The 12330-nt window shown below is 49.8% G+C and overlaps 2 long non-coding RNA genes across 2 annotated transcripts; one reads left to right on the forward strand and one right to left on the reverse strand.

The window, feature by feature from the left end:
* Window positions 1-442: 442 nt before the first annotated feature.
* LOC105876289 (uncharacterized) lies at window positions 443-3011 on the reverse strand. Its single transcript, XR_001156374.3, has 2 exons — window positions 2782-3011; window positions 443-559 (listed from the first exon to the last, which is right to left on the reverse strand). It is a non-coding gene; the product is annotated as an uncharacterized LOC105876289 (long non-coding RNA).
* A 50-nt stretch (window positions 3012-3061) lies between these two features.
* LOC105876290 (uncharacterized) lies at window positions 3062-5565 on the forward strand. Its single transcript, XR_001156375.2, has 2 exons — window positions 3062-3136; window positions 5291-5565. It is a non-coding gene; the product is annotated as an uncharacterized LOC105876290 (long non-coding RNA).
* The last annotated feature ends 6765 nt before the right edge of the window (window positions 5566-12330 follow it).

Genomic DNA, 12330 nt, shown 5'->3' on the forward strand with positions numbered 1-12330 from the left:
CAGCAAGATCCGACCGGCAGCTAGGAGGGCCTCGTGCTGCTCTCCGTGGTCCTGAACCACCTCCGTGCTCCCTGCACGGGGTGCCGTTGTTTCATTGGGAGATAGACAGAGAGAGAGAGGGATTGTGTGGCCCCAGAGCACCCTTCCTCCTGCCCTCCAGGTTACCCTTCTCTTTCTCCACTTCCTGAAACTTTAAACCTGCTTCTTCTGCTTACATTAAACCTTCTTATCTCTGAGGTCTTAGCTGAGTTGTCACCTTCTCAGGAAAGCCTTCTTGGGCTCTGCAAAAACAGATGGGGCTCCTCCTCTGCATTCAGGTGCTGTCCAGTACTTCCCACATTCCAGGGTGTGGTGATCACCTGTCTGGTCCCATCAGTCAACTGTAAGCTCCTAGTCTGCCTCCCGACTCTCATGTCCCCAGCATATAGGAGATGACAATAAATTTTGGTTGTAAAAAAAAGGAATTTATTAATGAAATGAATGTTTGGTGGATGGTCTGGGGGAAGGAATGCCCTCATGGCTTGTTCCTGTGATTCAGCCAGGACTTCTCTTCCAGGCTCTGTGATAGAAACACAGAAGAAAACAAGGGTCTGGCATGCTCCTTCCCTTAAGGAGTACGCTAGCTGGTGAAGGAATTATAGTGGTTGATAACCCAAGCTCCATTTCACGAATCTGGAGACTGAGGCTCAGGGAAGTGATGTGATTCTTCTGTTATTACATAGCTTTGGAGGGACAAAGATGGAACCTGAGCTCCCACCCTTTAGCACTAGACCTTGCACCCCTCCCCTGCCTGTGCCATCACTTCCCTTCTCTAGATCACAGTTCATGTCCCTGTGTAATGAAGACAAAGGGCTAAATCTGTCTCTAGGGAAGTTTCCCAGCTCCAGGACTCCATGGAAAATTAGAAGCCATGGGCTTAGTCTCTATTCTTTGGGTAACAGCTTCTGGGGCCACTGAGACTGCTCCAGGGAAAGCTCTTGGTGCCCAGTGAGTGGTTTTGTTGCCCAAGTCTTATCATTGGAAACAGGGTGGGAGGCCCTGCTTTCCAAGAGCTGGATTCTTGGCAAGAACCACAAGGACCTTTCATAATCTCAAAATGTCCAGTTCAGGCCCCCAGGAGGTCTGTGGTGGGCATGATATGGACCTGCCTGGCTTCAGTCTGGTCCATGACCAGAGCTCCCAAGACAGCCCATATCCCATCACCTAGTGGGTCTGCAGGACCTGGAGGAAATTCCACTGTTGCCAACCTGGGACTTTCACCTGCAGGGACCTGAGGGGTGGGGACGGTAGGCCCTGAGCTAGTGTCAGTGTCAATGTATGGACCTGTCCCATGTATGGTCCACGTGACCACATAAGAACCTGAAGAATCCCACATCTTTGCCTCTGGGGCAGTCAAAGTCTGGATTCCACAAGGCTTTGATGATCAAAAACAGGCCACTGTGTGTGTCATTACTCAATAATGATGGTTTGCTCAAGGGACAAAGGTTTTGAAAATGTGGTGTCCTAGTCCATTCGGACTGCTATAACAAAATATCATAAATTGAGTGGCTTATAAACAACAGAAATTCTGGAAGCTGGGAAGTCCAAGATCAAGGTGCTGCCAGCTCTGGTGTCTGGTGAGAGCTCACTTCCTGGCTCATAGACTGTGACTTCACTGTGTCTTCACACAGTGGAAGGGATAAGGGAACTTGCTGGGGTCTCTTTCATAAGGGCACTAACCCCATTTATGAGGGTTCTGCCCTGGTGACCTAAGTACTTCCCCAAAGGCCCCACCTCTCAATATCATCACATCAGTGATTAGATTTCAACATATAAACTTTGGGGGTGGGACACAAACATTCAGATCATTAGGCATGAGGTCCATAAAAGAAAAATAACAAATACAGAAGGAGCTGGGTGGCTGAAAAGTGGGAGATTCCTCGTTAAACCAGAACCTAACCACCCTTGAAGGGGCAGAGGAGTAGTTGGTCCTGCTGGGAGCCAGCTTCAGGGACCAAGGCTCAGTCTGCTGAGGGGAAGGAAGCATGGGGGGAGGAGCAAAGCTGGGATCCTGGGCCCTGACAGGGAGGCTGCAGGGCCCTACACTGATGAAGACCGGCTTGGTGACCTTCCACTGTGGCTGAAAATGGCTGTCTAGAGGGGATCAAACACAGCACCCCAGCAAACCCACTGTCTGAGTCAGCTGGGCTGCTATAACAAATTACCATAAACAGGGCAGCTCAGACAATAAACGTTTAGCTCTCTCAGTTCTGGAGGCTGGGAAGTCCGAGAGCAGGGGGCCAGCATTGTCAGACTCTGGGACCCTCTCCCTGGTTTACAGACGGCGCCCCATTACTGCATCCTTGCATGGTGGAGAGATCGTCTCTCTCATCTCTTCTTCTAAGGGCATTAATCCCACTACCAAGGCTACACCCTCATGACCCAGTCACCTCCCAAAGGCCTCACTTCCAAATACCATCACACTGGGATGAGGGTTTCAGCATAGGAATTTGGGGGGGACACACTCAGTCCATAGCACCCACCCGCCGCTGTGTCTGGGGGAGAAGAGGGAGGCAGTGTCGGTCTCCCCGGTCCCACTGCTTTTCTGCATGCCCCTGGCGCTCAGCAGCTGGCCTGTTCTCTGGGACTGGCCTGCCATGTGGCTAGTCCCCTGTCTGGGATGTCCTCGCGTGCACCACACCCTCCAGACGCACAGCTGAGCCCAGGAGGGAGAGCCCAGGGGAGTCAGGAGCCCGTGCAGCTTTGCATAAGTCACCTGTCTTCTCTGGCCCAATGTCCCACCTGTAAATTGGAAGAGGCCAGAAATTCTCTGAGGGCCCTTGGCACTGGACACGCCGGGGCTCCCACGCTAGATTCCGTGGGGGAAGGGCTGGGTCTCACGGAGAGGCAGCGCTGGCCCCGAATCCTGGCAGCAGCCGAGCTGGCCGCCCACACACAGGCGGGCGGGCGGGAGGCAGGGTGCCGCAGCCTCGTTGCCAAGAGCACAGAGAACTTTCCGCTGGGTCCAGGTTTTCATCACCATGGCAACGGCTGGGGGGTGGAAGCAGAATTTCTCAGAATTCCAGGGAGATTATACGGGGGAAGAAAGAACAAGAGAGACCTGAGCCGGCCCTGAGAGGTCAAGGCCGGCACCCCAGTAAGCCCCATGCCCCCCCCCACCTGCCTGGGTCCCTTCTCCCTCTTTTAATATTTCTGTCTCCTTTTCTCTGCTCTCCAAGTTCCTCTCTCCTGGCTCCCTTCCCTGAGCCATAGCTAGAGGAGTGGTGGCTAATCAGTGTGTTCTGTGCCCCAGGCACTGTTCCAAGAGCTCACGTGTGTGAACTCATTTCACCCTCCCTGCCCTGCGGGAGGTGCTATGATCATCCCCATTTCGCAGATGAAGAAATGGAGGCCCAGAGAGATCCCGTGACTTGCCCAGCTTACAGTAGATGGTGGATTCCAATGACTGCATCCTCAGCCGCTATAGTGTTTGGATGGTCTCCCTTGGCTGAGAAACTCGGGGGCTGCTAGTGAAATGTGGGTGGGGTGGGGACAGAAAGGGGACACATGTGGCACTCTGGAGATCCCACTGGGCCTCCCCACTTTCCGTCCCCTCCGTATGCACCCCGCACCGACAATCTTGGTTTAGGCTAGGGCAGAGGGGGATGCCAGCTGCCCCCCACTCCTCTACCCACAGCTTTTGGGCTGATTCCCCGGCTTTGGCTGACCAGTGCTCTCATCCAGACCCAGGGAAGGTTCCCTGGCTGAGGGATGGCACTGGGAAGTCCAGGAGGCCAGAGACCTGGGTCCATTTCCAGCACCCACCCATTCTCCTAGGGCTTCCCTGGAGAGAGGAAGCCTGGCTGATGCCACACTGTGGTCCTACAAGAGAACTTCTGAGAATTCCAGGCCTCACTGCCCTCCTAGATGCCTGGCCAGTGGTGGTGAGGGCCAATGGGAGGTCACACATGAGGATACTGTGGGAGCTGCAAAGATTGCAATTCAGGGGTGCTAGCTGCTTGGCATGACCTCCGTGGTGAGCCCCGGGCCAGCTTACAAAGACCAGGACAAACTGGGCATTGGGAAAGACCCGCTTCACCTCTGAGGACAGAGAATCTTCTATTCGTGGTTTCAAAGATGGCCGACTCCTCTCCAGGCTGATGCTGCCGGCACCTCCCTCCCTCCCTGTGGTGTGGCTTTCGTCTTCTGCTCCTTTACATATTGCCCCATACTCCTTCCAAATCTCTGACTCAAATTCCAGAGAGAGACCCAGCGTGGACTTCCCCGGAACCCTGATTGGGCGAACTCCCCCTCCAGAACATCCCATTGGCTGCTTGCCCGGCCACTGATTGGCTGCCCTGGGTGCAGCTTCCCTCTGGTCCAATCAGCTATGGCCAGGGAGGTGGGGTCCCATGTTACTGAACATTGCTGCTGAGGCAATAGATGCAGTTTTTCATTGTTTAAGCCATTTGGAGTTGGGGACTCTGTTACCTGAGCAGCTGCCTCGCTGACTGGGAATCCTGCCGTAGGCTGATGAGTCAGGTGCTTCTCTGCTTCCGTATGGCCAGTTGAGTTGGGGGCTTCTGTTACTCACAACCACAGCGCCATGGCTGGCTCCCCATTTCACAGACTTATTGCAGGATCGAATGCGTCAGAACCTGCTTCAGGCTTACCCATGACCTTACAGAGCTGAAGTCAGGGGATCTAGAATGTTGCCCCAAGAAATCTGGAGGTTCCATTTCTAGCCACGAGACTCCTCCCAGGGAGCCAGGAGGCTTGTGTGTCCATGCATAGTCATGGAGGCTGCTGCCTAGCCCCACACGCCTGTGCTAGAAAGGACCAGAGAGATGGACTCACCCAACTGCCTACCACCATTTAGGTCTGGGGAGAACCCTCAGCACACACCAAGCTCCGGGAGCCCAGTTCTAGGCCAGGCCCCCACTTGAAGAGCCAGCTTTCTATCACGCACTGGTCGGGGAGGGGCACCTGCAGCCTCCCCAGCCCCCACAGGGCTCACCACAAGACTCCAATCATGCCAGCCCTGCAAATGTCTCCCCGAATCCAGGATCCTCACGATCAAAGGGACTGCCGCTGCGTCCCCAATGTATTACTCATGCCTCCCTGCGTGGGCAGAATGCACCAGCTCAGCACTGGGTACAGGGAAGGGTGGGAAGGCAGGGCCGCTTGGGAGGCAGAGGACCACTCTCTCCAGAGCAGGACTAGGTGTGGAAGAACGCCTAGCCCAGGTTCTCCCATTCCCAGCCTCCCACAATGCAGAATCATTCCTCTGTCGTTTTATGGGTCTTCCTAGGCATGAATGAAAATAAGCCTCCTTGTAACCTCTCCCCGCATGGCTTTCCCTCTGGGACCGCGGAGCGGGCATGTCCAGCCTTCCACATGGAGCCTGCGGTTCTTTCACCAGTCCCTGCAGGCCTCAACCTCCAGAGCCCTCACCATCCTCGTCACTTACATCTATTCTTTTTGCCCTAGTAGGGTGGGCAAACTACAGCTCAAGGGCCAGATCTGGCCCGCCACCTGTTTATGTAAATAAAGTTTTATTGGAACACATCCATATCCATTTGTTTACTATTGTCTATGGCTGCTTTTGTGCCACAAAGGCCAAGTTGAATAGTTGTAGCAGACTCTGTACGGCCCACAAAGCTTAAAACATTCACAACTAGGCTCTTTACAGAAAATTTTCTGACCCTTTTTCTAAAGCATCAGTGGTTCCCTACCTGGCACAGGGGACCCCAGGTATGGCCACTTAGGATGGACACCTTCTTTCCCCTTCTTGGACCCTGTGTGTGACTGCTTGGTGCAGCCTCACATGCTTTGGGGTTTCAGCAGCCATAGCCCAGCATTAGCTCCATGAGAACCTGTGGGCAATAAAAATGCTTAGATCACATTTGCACAGCCCGTTGCTAAGCCCTGTGGCCAAATCAAGCTTCCCCAGCCCTTGAGTTCTGCAGGACTTGCATTTATCTTGGCTCTGTTTCCTTTTGTTGCCTTTGTCCCAATCTCCTGCTTTACAGAGACTATTTTGAATCATGAGTCTCTTGTCCATCTGTGAGTTAGTCCTCCCAATTCTGTGTTTTCCATAAATTTGTTCAGCTTCTTTTCTGTCGTTCAAGTCGTTGACTTTAAAAGAGCCCTGTGGTATGTCACTAGAGACCTCCTTGCCAGGTTGTTACTGATATATTAATCAATGCTCCGTAGACATCATTCATCGACCTGCAGTGACCCATCCCCCCCTATAACCCGCAAGGTTCCATTTTACCATCTTATGGATAAGGATGTCATGAGATATTTTGTTAAATACTTGGCTAGGTTTCTATTCTCATGGATTGCTGCCCACCTTTTAGAAAATAAAATCACAGAACAGAAGGGACTTAAGAAATCACCTAACTAATCCTCTTGTATTGCAGATGGGAAAACCGAGGCCCAGAAAAATGATGGTCCAAGATGACAGAGTGAATCGGCGGTTGAATCAGGAGTAGGGCGCTCTTTGCATGACCCCCTGATGAGTCAGGCTGTGTATTAATCAGAGCAGGCTCACTGCTATAATAAATAGGCCCAAACAGGTAGCAGCTCACTGCAACAGAAGGATATTTCTTATGCATACCAGTCCCTGGGTAAGGATTCAGGATGGGAGGCCAGCTGTCCTCCACACTGTCCCTCAGAGACCCAGGCTTCTTCCATCTTGTGGTTCGGCCATCCTGTAGGGCCTCATCACGGTCTCCCTCCAGGGGAAAGGAAAAGACAGGCCCTGGCCCAGGCAGGAAAACCCTGCTTCTACTTTGCTGAAATCCCGAATGACTCTTGTGGATCTCGCTGCTCCCATTCTCCTGCCTGACCTCAGTCTTCTCTCGGCCCCTGAGTCACAGGGCCCCTGGTCTGGGCCCTGAGCTGGCCAGGTGGGCAAGGCTGCAGTCCAAGTCACCAAGCAGAAGGAGGCCGGGTTAATTGAGCAGCTGGTGTGCGTTCGACAATATCCAGTCTGCAAGGAGGAAGGGGGGGGCCGCTTCCCCCTTCCTGTGTCAGGAGAGAACAGGAAGCTGCAGCTGGCAAGTTCACAATTGGAGCCTGCCCACACGGAATCACAAATCCCTCTCTCTGAATTTCAATGTGCCTGGTGCCATGGAGAGGGAAGCGGTTCCCACCTCTAAGGACAATCCATGTAAGGGGCCTACAAGCCGGGCCCTCCTAGGGACGGCCAGCTTGGTGGCAGCTGCTGCTGTGGCGGGGTGAGAATGTGACCCCCCCTCTGGCCCCTCTTCTTAACATTCCATGTCCACCAGGGCCCTTCCCTTCTAGCAGTTGGTTTTCTCAGAATCTATGTTGGTAAAGTGTGGGCTTTTGCTCCTGGTGTTCGGGGTCTTCTTCCGGCCCATTCCCATCCATGTCCCCCTCACATCCCATCGAGACAAGCTCTTTCCTGAGACAGGGTGACACGGCCAGGGGGGGTGGTCTCTGGGGTCATGCAATTCCTGGTTCTGCCAGTCACCAGCAGGATGACCTGGGCGATCTCTCTGTGACTCAATCTCCTTATCTGTGAAAAGAGCTAATAATAATGAGTTGGCAGGGACAGTGAGAGGGTTAGGGGAAATGAAGGTGTGTGTTGCAGCCTGGTACCGTGCCCCATGAATATCCATTTTCTCGGTGCATTTCCTTTCTCACCTGGATCCACGAGCTTCCTCTTCCTTGCTGCCCAGCCAGCTGTCACTTACCCCTCAAGCTCCACTCCCACGGCCTTCCAGTGACCACTGGCGGCAGAGCTTCTCCGACCAGCTCATTCCCCACTGACCTCTTCGCCATCGTGCGCATGGGTGGGGAATCGTCACGCATTTGTAACCAGAATAGAACGCAGGGCTCCACGTGAATCAGTCATGAGGTTGCACTCAAAGACTCAGAGTCCAGCAACCAAAAGTAATTTAAAATGACATTTTGATCCTTATTTGTTGATTCTTGAAAAACAATCAAGTTCAGAACGCATAGCGGACTTCTCAGCGGCTCCTTTGCCACTCCCAGGTTCGGGCAGACCCCGAGGCTGCAGTTCTCCCCAGCGCCCCCCACGTCCCCAGCCCAGGGGTTGCCTTCCCCACCTCCCCCACAGTTCTTCATCTTGCGCCTTGCTGGGCGGGGGTGGGACGCACGAACACCGCAGATCCACATGCCTTGTCCTCTTACCATCACAGGTGTCTGGGTTCCCCACAGGTTGTCCCCTCTCTGATTGTAAACTCCAACAGAAAGGGACTGGGGACTTGGGGGGTTGACTTTTTATTTTTTATAATTTCAAACAGACAGAATATGTGCAAGAATAACACGAGGAGCTCCTTCATATCATTGACCCAGATTCACCAATTGCTTTTTTTGCCCCATTTGCTTTTTCTATATATATAAAATATAAATTTATATGCTACATATGCATATAAAACTATTATATATACAAATTTTATTTGACATATTTTGTGTATTATATATAAATCCTTTTACATCATACATTGTAATGCTTGTATTATATATATAACATATATATAACTTTTTTTCTAAAATCCATTTGCAAGTAAGCTAGAGATATCATGCCTCTTAACAAAACTGTAAATACTTCTGTGGGAATTTCCTAAGAAAAGGAACATTCTATTATTAAATATATATATAATCACAGTACAGTTGTTAACATTAGGAAATTAAACATTCCAGCAAGTCACTATTATCTATTTCACAGTCCATATTAAAATGTCATCACTTGTTCCAACGATGTACTTCATAACTCTTTTATTTTCCTAGTTCAAGATCCAATCCACAGTCTTGAATGGCATTTAGTTGTCATATTTCTTTAGAAGGAAATATTTTGTGTTTTTTCCTGAATCCTTACCCCTACCTAGCAGTGCTTATAACAGCACTGTAAACGTGATAGTAAATTCAGTAAACACTTTGACTTGAACTGGGGATAAAAGGTTTAAAAGTAATCATTTCATATTCTCACACCTCCTGGATGGGTGGGTATGGTGGTGGGTGGCTGGATGGGTAGGTAGATGGATGGCGGATAGGATGGTGGGTAAATGGGTTGATAAGGAACAGCTGGATAGAGGGAGGGAGGGAGGCATAATGATAAGCAGGTAGATGGAATAGGTTATGCAGATGGATAAACGGAGGAATTAGTGGATTCATGGATGGATGATGGGTGGGTAGGGTGAGGAAGGTTACGTGGGAGGAACAGGTGGATGTTGTTTGCACTCAATATTCACAATGATATACTGAACGAAGCATATCACGGACAGGAGCCGGAAGTCCTTGGTTCAGTCTCCAGCTCTGCCTTCTCTAGTTGGAACTCTTGGAAGTTCTCCTTCCCCACTTGGGACCTCAGTAGCATCCTCTGTAAAAAAGAGGTTGCTAGACTAATTGACCTTTTTGACCCTTCCAGTTTGGAGCAACTCTTGTCTCAGAATGTTAAATGATTACCCCAAGGTCATGGAGGTATTGCACACCGGAGTCTAGATTTGGGTATGGACAATCTGGCTCTAGAATGCATGCTTTTTAACTAGTCCTCTTTCCTGCCCCTGTTGGAATATCAGAAAAAAGTTTCTGAAGCCAGCCAGGGGCTCCTTGTTGCCCAGTGCCAAGCTCCCCCCAGCTCCATGACGCCAGGCTACGGCCCAGCCCCTCGGAGACCCCTGCACCAGGAAGCACCTGGGCTTGTTCCACATTTTTCTGCCTCACCCAGAGCCCAAGTGATGAGGCAAGTGGCATTTTCCATGGGCCCCTCCCTGCTCGTTTTCCTCCCAGCTCAGCCTCTCCCTTCCCCGCCTGTCCTGTCCCCAGGGCCCTGTCACCCGCACACGCCAGCTTGCAAGACTTCCTGCCCCCTCCATACAACACAGGCACTGGGGAAAGGTGCTGCAGCTCCGCCACCTGGCTCCTTTCCAGCCACGTGCGCGTGGAGTATTAGCACCTGCCCACACGCACGGGCCTCGGGCTCTGCTCCCATGGATACCAGGGACGCACAATTTTCAAGGTGCTTTGAGATGAGTATCACTTGCCTCCTGAATCTTACAACAGGAGGTCCAGCAGGTGCTCAAAATGACAGCAAACAGGGGCACCAAAAAAAAAATGAGGAAAAATAAAATATTTTAGAAAGATTTTGATATGTAATATTGCACAAAGCACCACCAATTATAAAAAAAATCAGAGTTCAGTTAGACTTTGATATTTCCTATATAGTATTGTTTTAGTTTTGTCTGACTTGTGGGGTAGTGGTGGCCACCGGAATCTCTTTGGAACACATGGCTCAGAAAGTCTTAATGTGGCCCTGCCTTAGGGGACTTTGGAGTAGTTTGACTGACTGGGGCTGAGCTGCCCTAGGTGGGGAAAGCTGAGACCGGGGCCCGTGAAATTCTGGAATTTCAGGGGTCGGCTGACATGAACGCCACCTGGGACCACAGTGCTCTGAGACAGTGGGGAAGTGACATGGCCAAGGCCACATAGCCAGTTCCAAACACGGCCAAGATTTGAACTTAATGTGGTAGGAAATAAAGGCCCCATGAAACAGAACCTACATCATTTGTTCCAAAGCAAAAACAGGAGGCAACCCAAGGTTGTGGGCAGTTTGCTTTGAAATTAAAGTTACTGCCACACTCTTTTTGCAGACATCAGTCTCTATTCATAACATGTAATTTAACACATCTGCATACTGCATCCTCATCCCTCATTCAACCCACTAAGCATTCCTGAGCTCCAGCTCTAGGCAAGACACCTCACTGATGGCCGAGAAAATGTGTAAAGAAAGAATTCACAACCCAGTTTGTGATCTGGAAAGGACTTGTACTAAGTGCCCTGGGAGCCCAGAAGACAGAATGACTCGTTAATTTTACGTGAAGAGGTTGGAGAAAGACTCCCCAGGGAGCTGACCTTTTGAACTGGGTCATGAGGGATGAGAAGAGGGGCAAGTGGGAGGAAGAAGTCATATTTCTTGAGCATGGTACTAATAAGGGTAATGCTTATTCCTATAATTAACCCCGAAATGGACAATGGGTCAAATATGACAGAAGTTTGTTATTTATTCATGTAAAATCTAAAACCACATTTTTGATTAGCAATTAACTCTCCTCCAAGTGGTGACTCAGGGCCCCAGCCTCCTTCCACATTGTGGCTCCACCATCTTCACCTCGCTTGTCTGCACCAAACTAGCAGAAGGGGGGAAAAACATGGAAAATTGCATATGGAAGGTTATGTATAGGCCTTACCTGGAAGTGGTATACATCATTCTGATCACGTTACCCTGGCTAGCACACAGCAGGCACCTGGCCACCCCTAACTGCAAGGAAGAGTGGAAAATGTTATCTAAGTCTATGTCCACGAAGTAGAAATGGGTTTGGTGAACAGCTATAAGCAGCACTTACTTGTTAACTGTGTTATCTCTTTAGTTGTGTTGCTCCTTATCAGCAGTGCTGTGAGTTGGGGCATTATTACCGTTTGCATTATACAGGTGAGAAAGCTGAGGCTTGAAAAGATTGTCCAGTCTGCCCAAAGCCACAGATGTGGTAAGCGGTTGAGCTGTGATTCAATATCAGGTTGGTCAGTGTGAGTCCAAGGTCTATTCACTCTCCTGATACCATTAAGCCTCAACAAGTCCCAGAAAGGAAAAAGAGCAGAAAGCAAACATGAAGGTGAGCAGAGGAGCCTGAAAGACCAGTGAGGGGTAAGGCCAAAGGAAGCACAGAGGGCAAGGTTTTGAAGGTGATTAGCACCATACAGTGTGGAGGAAGAAGACAGGCAAGAACATTCCAAGTGAAGCTCATGAGAATCTTTGCAGTTCATGCTGTCACCTACACATAGGCCATGGGTACCACAGAAGGGTTTAGAAACAGGCCCCACCAATCTCACTTGTGAACACAGATAGAAAAATCTTAAATAAAATACTAGCAAACAACAAAAATACTAGCAAACAAAAACCAACAGCACATTAAAAAAATAACACATCATGACTGTTTAACATGATATTTGAGGTATGAGCCAAAGCAATTAGATAAGAGAAAGCAACTAGAGGCAGAAGAATTGGAAAGAGGTAAAACTTACCTCTATTTACAGGTGCTATGACTATATAAACAGGAAAAAGCCAAAGAATATGAAAAACTGCTATGAACAATGAAAATGTAATAAGGTAGTAAGATATAAAATTACATTTATTTATGAAGGCCAATTGTCTTCATAAATATAAAAAAGTAGCAGTTAGAAAAAAATAATGGAAGAGCAGAGCAGCAAAAATTAAAATAAAATATTTAGGCATAAATCTAAGTAATGTACAAAATCTACAGCAGGAAAACTAAAAAAGTACCTGAAAGACACAAAGGT

Source organism: Microcebus murinus, chromosome 6, assembly GCF_040939455.1.
Source record: "Microcebus murinus isolate Inina chromosome 6, M.murinus_Inina_mat1.0, whole genome shotgun sequence".
Classification (NCBI taxonomy): domain Eukaryota; kingdom Metazoa; phylum Chordata; class Mammalia; order Primates; family Cheirogaleidae; genus Microcebus; species Microcebus murinus.